This window comes from Rhamphochromis sp. 'chilingali' (genome assembly GCF_963969265.1).
Source record: "Rhamphochromis sp. 'chilingali' genome assembly, chromosome: 1".
Lineage (NCBI taxonomy): Eukaryota > Metazoa > Chordata > Actinopteri > Cichliformes > Cichlidae > Rhamphochromis > Rhamphochromis sp. 'chilingali'.
Window position 1 is genome coordinate 66740064 of NC_137929.1, and position 9231 is coordinate 66749294.

Below are 9231 nucleotides of genomic sequence, written 5' to 3' on the forward strand. Positions count from 1 at the left end.
TTTGAAACCAACCGTTTCTGCCACAACAGAAAAATACATTTTCATTGCTGGATTTGATTTGTTTCTAAATCTGTGTCAGCTCCAGATATCAGTGATCGGTCTCATTGATTACTGATAATCGTCCACATCAGTCCGTCTTTATTTTTAAGGCTGCTGATATTATTATAAAGAAGCTCAAAGACTTACTGACCCACAGGGGCAGCTGTCACAGCTGTTTGAAAACCTGAGTTTGTGGAAGAACTTTGCAGAAACAAAAACACACCTCAGTCTTGGATCCAGATTTTGGCTTCAAAGCGACACTTTCATCGGGAAGTTGAAATGAGACGTGTTTAATAAACTGGCACATTTCTTTCTCCTGTTTGTACAAAGCTCTCATTTTGGTGACATCATCAAAGAAAACAAACCTTTCAATTCCCCGACGGTTTCTGGGCTCTGACTATTTCCTGGATCCTTTTAATGGACTTAAAGTGGCCACGTTGTGTAACACGGATCCTTTCAGCTCCTTCTGGAGATGATTCCAGGAAAAAGATGGAGCTCATTGAAAAGACTCTGAGCACAAACATTAAAATCCTGTGAGAGCGAAGCCGGAACTGATTCTGCTTTTTCCTCATGAATGTTCACAGATAAGAGAAGATTCAGAGAGGAACCAACCAATGTGAAAGTGAGAGACAGACGGAGACAGCAAGGAAGGAAAGTGAAAGGTTTGCAGGATCAGACGAGTTCAGGTGGATTCATAAAGAGAGATCAGCAATAAAAGGAATGAAGTGTTTCCTCAGCTGGAGGCAGAACCAGCAGCTGGACTGTTTCCCCACAGGTGGACTCAGAGGTGAGACACCTGCAGCTTTACTGACACCCAGTGGACGCAGCAGGAAACTGCAGCAGCTCAGACAGTAATTCAAGTGTTTATTCAGGGCTGCTGTGGCTCATTAAAAACTCTGAGATTCAAATAAATGAAGGTCTTTGTCATGTTACTCGCTCAGCGTCTCTCCTCTTATCACCACTGATGATGCTCAGTAGATCTGATCTTTGTATCTGGATTTATTTGACAGGGACAGTGTTCACGTTCATGGACATCAGGATAAAATCAGAAGATGGAAACCTGCCAGATTTGAGCTAAACTGCTCATTTCCATGTGTAGTCCCTGGGCAGGTCACATGACTCAGTCCAACATACAAAGACACACAGACACACAAGAAAAGCCAGAGAAACAAAGACAAATCCAAACGATCCATCATACTGAGTCAAAGTGATCACAGGTCTGCTTTGTTGGAGATGAGCCTTCAAAGTGGAACATGTGGACTGTTCCTTTATTACTACCACTGAAGGCCACGCCCCTCTGGTCATGTGATCATGTGGTTTGTAGGAACGCTCCTCTTCCTCAGAGGATCCACCTGTGCTTCCTCTCCTCTCTCCTCCACCTGTTACAGTGAGGGAACGTCCTCCATGATGGAGGAGCTGCTGGAAAGTGCTGAGAGTTTCCTCCAGAGTGAGACCTCTGTCACAGTTCAGAGGATCTACGGCAGCAGAGACCTTCATGGACACTAAGAGTCTCAAACACACAACAACAACATCACACTGACTCCACTCTGACATCACTGATCAATAATCAAAGAACACACAGATCAAACTGATTGATCAGCCATCAGAGGAGTCGGATCAATGGAGCTGCTTCTGTTCCTGATGTCCCCTGTTTGATCCTGGACCTGAACTCTCCCTGCAGAGGAGACACAAGACAGTCAGACACACACACACACACACACACACACACACACACACACACACACACACACACACACACACACACACACAAACCTGTGACTTTGAGCTGGACTGTTTCCCCTCTGATGCAGATGTTCTTAGTGAAAACTTCACACACATATCTCCCACTGTCTCTCTCTGTGGGCTGTTTCAGGGTCAGACTGAGGTCTCCAGTTTTCAGCAGGTCTTCATTCATCTTCGTTCGGTCTCTGTAAACCTGCTGAAGTCTGTGAAGCTGGTTAAGGCCGTTCTCGTACACATGGACCAACATTAATGGATCATAGCGTTCCCACTCCACTCTAACATCTTCAGGCAGGTTTTGTGTGGTTTTGAAGGGCAGCTGGACAGACTTCACCCCCTCCTCCACCTCCACCTGACACACTGAGAGGACAACAAACACAACATGAGCTGTACAAAGTGTGATTGGTGTTCACAGAGCAGCATCATGTGACTCTTGTTCTGCACTAAATGAAGCGATGGAGTGGCGCCTCCTTCAGGCAGAGAAACAGCTCATGGAGAGAAATAATTATTAGAGCAAAAACAAGAGTGGAGCTGCAAATAAGGCCGAGAGGAACGCTGCAGAAAACTGTTCATGTGTGAATTCATCACTTCATAGATTTCTTTGAGCACTAAAATCAGAGCTGCTTCTATTTCTAATATGACAGCTGTACATTAGAGCTGCAACACTTTAAATGTGAGCCATAAAAACATGATACTCTACAAGTGCATTCAGCTCTGACACTGTCACATCATGAAGGAGACGTGGAAATCACATTTGGTTGAAGATGTGAGGTGGAGTCCATACGTCCTTAATCCTGTTCAATAACAATTTACTTCCTTTTTTATGCATAGCCAGAATTTTGAAATTTCTGGACAATCCAGCAAAAGATGCATATCTGTAGTTTTACATTTGAGACAAAAGGTTGATCTATTTGGGTCCAGTTTGTTCAGACAATGAAGTGTTCTTTAGAGTCTGTGAAGTATTCTGAATTGTAATCTTTTGCATTTGGTACAAAGAAAAAGAGGATGAGTTGATCAAATGCCATCCCTCCAACATTGTTCATCATAATTCTTTTGAAGGTCTTCTTCCCAATGCTTAGGGAAGCATTGCTTTCCAATAGAATGTCCATCATGTTTTCATAATTTATCACAGCAGCATAAATCCCTTTTCTAGTTTAAAATCAACCAGAAACCTCTCAGGTGGGTCCAGTTAATTCATAGTCTGTGCTATTTTATTGTTAACCTTATGAATTTGAATGAGCGGCACATTACAGCAGGTAAATACTTTTTTGGATTTGTTATGAACAGTAGCACATCATCTGCATACTACTCAATTTTATATTCTGTAGCTCTAATTTGATACCATTATATTGTTATGACCCTTAATCCTCTCCGCCAAAGGCTCAATAGCTAAAGCAAACATAAGGGATACAAACATAAGGGATTGGCTGTTGATGTCCCTAAGCAAAATTCTGGTGATTTAATACCATTTACAAATACACTTGCCATAGACACGTGGTATAATAATTTGGTCATATTAATAAAACTTTCATCAAGATAAAATTGTTGGATGACTAAAACCATAGACGGCCAATCCACACAATCGAAGGCCTTCTTAGCATTGAGTGAAACGATGAGGCCTCAAGCTTTGGTAGGACTGGTATGCTCCAGTGTTAGTGTGAGACAATCAGGCTAAACTCTTCAAATAGGCCATTCCTCTGCAGTTGATCTGTTAGCTGTTTGACACTACTTTTTCGAGAATTTTTGATATAAAATAAAGGTTGGCCTATAATTAGCTAAGACTGCTGGGTCTAGAGATGCTTTTTAAGTAAAGGTTTAACTACAGCCAGCTTGAAGGCCTGTGGTACATAGCCAATTATTAGAGATAGGTTGATCATATTTAAGATTGAAGCATTAATTAATGGCAGGACTTCTTTGAGCAGTTTTGTAGGAATGGGGTCTAAAAGACCCGTTGATGGTTTGGAGGAAGTAATTATTGGAGTTAACTCAGAAAGATCAATTGGAGAAAAAGAGTCTAACTTAACATCGATGATACTAAGAGTAGCTGTAGATAATATTACATCTGTGTGATGAGTATTGGTAATTTTTTTTCTAATGATAAAAATTTTATTTGTGAAGAAGTTCATGAAATCATTACTAGTTAACGTTAAAGGGATGGTTGGCTCAAAAGAGCTCTGACTTTTTGTCAGCCTGGCTACAGTGCTGAAGAGAAACCTGGGGTTGTTCTTATTTTCTTCAATCAGTGATGAATAGTAAGATGTTCTGGATTTGCGGAGGGCTAGTGAGTAACAGGAATCTCCGAAAACGTTAGAGCACTTTGGCAAATATGCGATGACTTGATAAATCTAGCAGATATTTGTTTACACAGCACCATTCTCGCATGAAAAAATCTTAAAAGTTTATTTTGTGACCCAGAAAGAGTAATATTTCAATCTCCGCCACTCTGTGTTCCTCCGCCACTGCCTCGTTTGAGTTTTGGACAAAATGGATTCTGGGATATTGTATTTCGTCATTTCGAGCTGATTGGAGACCAAAACAGCCAATCAGATTTTTTTTTGCATCCAAGTCTGTGATTGGCTGGTTTTGTGGCACAAATATAAGGATGTACAGAACGAGTTGAACGCACACAGGCAGAAATGTTGAGAGCGCAAGCAACACATTGGGAGCGAGCGCAAATGCAAGAACTGAGCGAGAGGGGCTGTTGTTGTGTGTGTGTATAGATAATAGCAAACACTGAAATACATTTCTTGCACGCAGCAATGAATTTTGTTCACTCAAATTTGTTCACTTTTCTTCGCTCAAAATAAATTTCTCCTCAAAATGCAACACTTGCACCTGCAATTTTTTTTTTTTTACATGCGCTCAATTTTTTTCACGTGTGTTCAGAATAGTGGCACAAAAATAACGCCATACACAGAGGCTCTAATCTTAGCAGCACAGGAACAGACTCTAAGCACAAGATCCACTGAGGCTGGGGTCTATCACACCAGGCAAGACCCCAGGTGCAGGCTGTGTAAAGATGCTCCAGAGACAATCCAGCACATAATAGCATGCTGTAAGATGCTAGCAGGCAAGGCATACATGGAACGCCATAACCAAGTGGCCGGCATAGTGTACAGGAACATCTGTGCCGAGTATAACCTGGAAGTCCCGAGGTCAAAGTGGGAGATGCCCCCAAGGGTGATGGAGAATGACCGAGCTAAGATCCTGTGGGACTTCCAGATACGGACGGACAAAATGGTGGTGGCCAAACAGAAGAAGACAGTCGTAGTGATTGATGTAGCAGTTCCGAATGACAAATGAGAAGCTCGAGAAATACCAAGGGCTCAGGAAGATGTGGAGGGTGAAGGTAACGGTGGTCCCAGTGGTAATCAGAGCACTAGGTGCAGTGACTCCCAAGCTAGGCGAGTGACTCCAGCAGATCCCGGGAACAACATCGGAGATCTCTGTCCAGAAGAGCGCAGTCCTGGGAACAGCTAAGATACTGCGCAGGACCCTCAAGCTCCCAGGCCTCTGGTAGAGGACCTGAGCTTGAAGGATAGACTGCCCGCAGGGGCAAGCGGGGAAGTTTTATTTGTACACACACATAGGGTCAGACAGATAATTTTACTCTTAAACCTGCAAAATATAAATATTTTACATCTGAAGAAATTGTATCTCAAATTTAATAAAATATTAATCACTCTGTCAATAGAAAATTGTACTTAGTAGTCAGTATAATCTTTTAATAATATAAGTTTATATATGGTAGTGATAGGATGTGCAATCCTTAATAGTCTGCAAAGGCTTCGCGTGCATTCCAGAGTGCTCTGGCATTCACACCCACATCCTGGGAGCATGGGGAGGTCGTACCTTGTCTTATTTTTTTACGGTAGGATTAATGTAGCTATGTCAGTTTTAGTCTAAGTGCCCTTTTTTACATATAGATGAACTGTTGGATTTTCCAGACCAGCAGGTTAAGGGAAGTCGTTTATGGGGTCACACTCTGACACACACACACACACACACACACACACACACACACACACACACACACACACACACACACACACACACATACATATACACCTCCACATTCCAATGTAAGGAACAAACACCCACTGATGTATAAATAAAGACCAGGGCAGTCTCAGGGCTGCGAGTCTCTGAGCCCTCACTCTCAGTGCGAGTGCTCTGGTGACTGCCCTTGCTAGCAAGAAAATCTGTGTTTCTCCTCTCTGATTCTCTGCTGAAGAAGTGTTTTAGAATACATCTCTTGACACACTCTAATAAGAATTGATAATGATTAGTGTTTGCAATATTTTTAGCTAAAAATATTGCATAAGAATTATCTCTTCTTATAGCAAAACACTGTTATTCCCACAAATCCCCCTTTTGATCTCTTCTAAAAAGAGATCGCCTACACTGGCCCTTTAAGGCATTAAACCATCTGGAGCTGTGTTGTTGGGAATTAATGTGCAGCACATGTCACTAAACATGGCACACACTCCCCCTTTTTCAGCTTACCTATGTTAGTGCCACTGTGAGTGCTGTTGCACCCATCTGGGTCATTGGCTCCATAGTTAATTCTTTATGAGTTCCTGGTAAAATTAAAACAGGTGTACTCACCTTCCCAGGGGGAAAAGGGACCAATTACAGTGTTATTGTCTATGGGTGGAAAAACACTGGCTAATATGGTACAGTTAGTAGAGGTTGAATGAGTATGAATGAGGATTAAATCCCCATTCACCCTCTTGATACACAGGGGCAGGTTCAGTGTACAGATGTGGTCTAGCAGCTATACAAGCCACACAGTCCCCCTCCTCCTGTTCTCTGGCAGTTTGGATCATCCAGTGTAGCCAGAGATTGCTATCTCTAAAACCTGTGGCTCTGTCAATCAAGCTGTCCTTGAAGATTGTGTTTCAGGAGATGTACATGGAGGTGAAGCTATTAAATAATCAGCCAAAACACGGCCTGGGTGTAGTTCCAATTATGTTAATCTATCAACATAACTAGTAATGACTTCATGAACTTCATCACAAATAAAATTTTAAAAATTAGAGAAAAAAAATACTCATAATCATCGCAAACATCACAAAGATGTAACATTATCTACAGCTACTTTCATCACTTTCATCACTAATCACAGCACAGAAACAGCTTTAGAGAAGGTTACAAATGACCTTCTTATGGCCTCTGACAGTGGACTCATCTCTGTGCTTGTCCTGCTAGACCTCAGTGCAGCGTTCGATACTGTCGACCATAATATCCTATTAGAGCGATTAGAACATGCTGTAGGTATTACAGGTACTGCATTGCAATGGTTTGGATCATATCTATCTAATAGATTCCAACTTGTGCATGTAAATGGAGAGTCCTCTTCACACACTAAGGTCAATTATGGTGTTCCACAGGGTTCAGTGCTAGGACCAATTCTGTTTACATTATACATGCTTCCCTTAGGCAGCATCATTAGAAGACATAGCATACATTTTCACTGCTATGCAGATGACACCCAGCTCTATCTGTCCATGAAGCCAGATAACACACACCAATTAGTTAAACTGCAGGAATGTCTTAAAGACATAAAGACCTGGATGGCCGCTAACTTTCTGCTTCTTAATTCAGATCAAACTGAGGTTATTGTACTCGACCCTGAAAATCTTAGAAATATGGTATCTAACCAGATTCTTACTCTGGATGTAAGTAAGTAAGTAAGTGTGGAGATCAGGGAAATATTTTACTGATAATTTCATAACCAATTAATAAAATAAAATAATTATCATTTCATCAAAGCATTTATTCAATAGATTACACATGTTCTTAGTTAAGATTATGACACCTATCACAGAGAGCTTCTTTCTGGTAAAAGGTCAGAAGCGTCAACGGGCAGGGTGAGGCCGAGTGCATTTTGAGGTCGAGACACACACACAAACAGTAGTTAGACTCATGTTTAGGTAAAGGTTCAAATATTCAAATAATAGTTTGCAAAAGCTTGTAGCTGCAAAATGATGTCTGCATAAGGGACAGTTTGTTCCAGGAGATAAGCGAGAGTTAGAAGATTAATAGGAAGCACCTGGCCTCGAGATGGAGAAGATGTCCCTTTAAATGTGTCAAAAGTCGTCAACAGAACATTTGTGGTTTTGAAACTCATGTATGTATTGTATCTGCTTTGACGCATGAGGGGGCGTCATAAATAATACCCTGATGTTATAAAAACAACTGCTTGTGTATTATTGGGCGGAGATCGATGCTGTCTGTGTGCAGTGTTCATCTCCCCATGCGTGTGTTCATTAAAAATCATTGTTTGACCGACTCTCCTGGACCATTGTTGTTTTTGTGCTCACCCTCAATATTTGAACTCGTAACATAAGTAAGTAAAGTTTATTTATATAGCACCTTTCACAGACATATGTCACAAAGTGCTTTACAAGGTAAAAACAAAATACAGTCATAAAATACACCATTGGCAAATACCGGAAATCAGTTTTTGGAAGGCAATCACTTTTTGGCACAACACGGGTGGACCTCCAGAGCAACAGAAAGCTACGTGACCATGACCGCTCATTATATCACAGCGGAGTGGTAGATAGAAAGCCCATTACTGCCCTATGTTGCATCTTAATTTGTTTTTATATAATTGCGTGGAATGAGTCTTGAGTTGACTGTTTTTTTAATAGGCAAAAAGTACTTAAATAAGTAAATGGCGAGTTAAATTGTCTTCTTTTTTTTCTGCTGATCCAAAAATTGATCCAATCCATGACGAAAAAAAACGTGATCCGAACCAATCCGTGACACTTTTGATCCGTTGCACCACTACTACACACTAACTACACAAGATTTGCGCTAAACGTCGCAAACCTCTCACATCTCAAAACACCTCCGTTACTCCTAAAACAACTAAATGCCATGTTGCCATATAATTTTTTGATTGATCCACATAGCATATTTTTCCACAAATAGGAAACGCTGGGGGAGTTGGGAGGGGGGCTGTTTTGGCTCACAGGCGGAGGGCGCTTTCGAGCGTTTTCCTTATAAAACACAGTTTTTCCCGCAATAAATATAAACAACGATAGAAAAACAAACATTGCATATTTTTTTTATCTTAACTATGGTTTTACGTGGCCTATTAACACAATTTCAAAACTGGTATAGTTTTGAAATTGTGGTATAGTCCACACTTTTTCCGTGAATTGTTCCGTCTGTCCTGCTCACATCTCCAACGATTGTACACGTTGTCATTAACGTGGCTTCACTCCACATCAGCCGCTTTGCTAAAACACCGGTGTTGGCACATAAGGACACTGTCATAGCCTGTCAACGCCGTTGATTAGCTGCGTATATACGAATGTGAATTGCATCATTGGCTGGACTATGGGATAAGGTGGCATCATTCTAGTCCCACAGAGAGACCACAGGTTGTTATTGAGAGTCATCTTTATTCCTTCCGTGGTTGCAGCTCTCTGCTGGCAG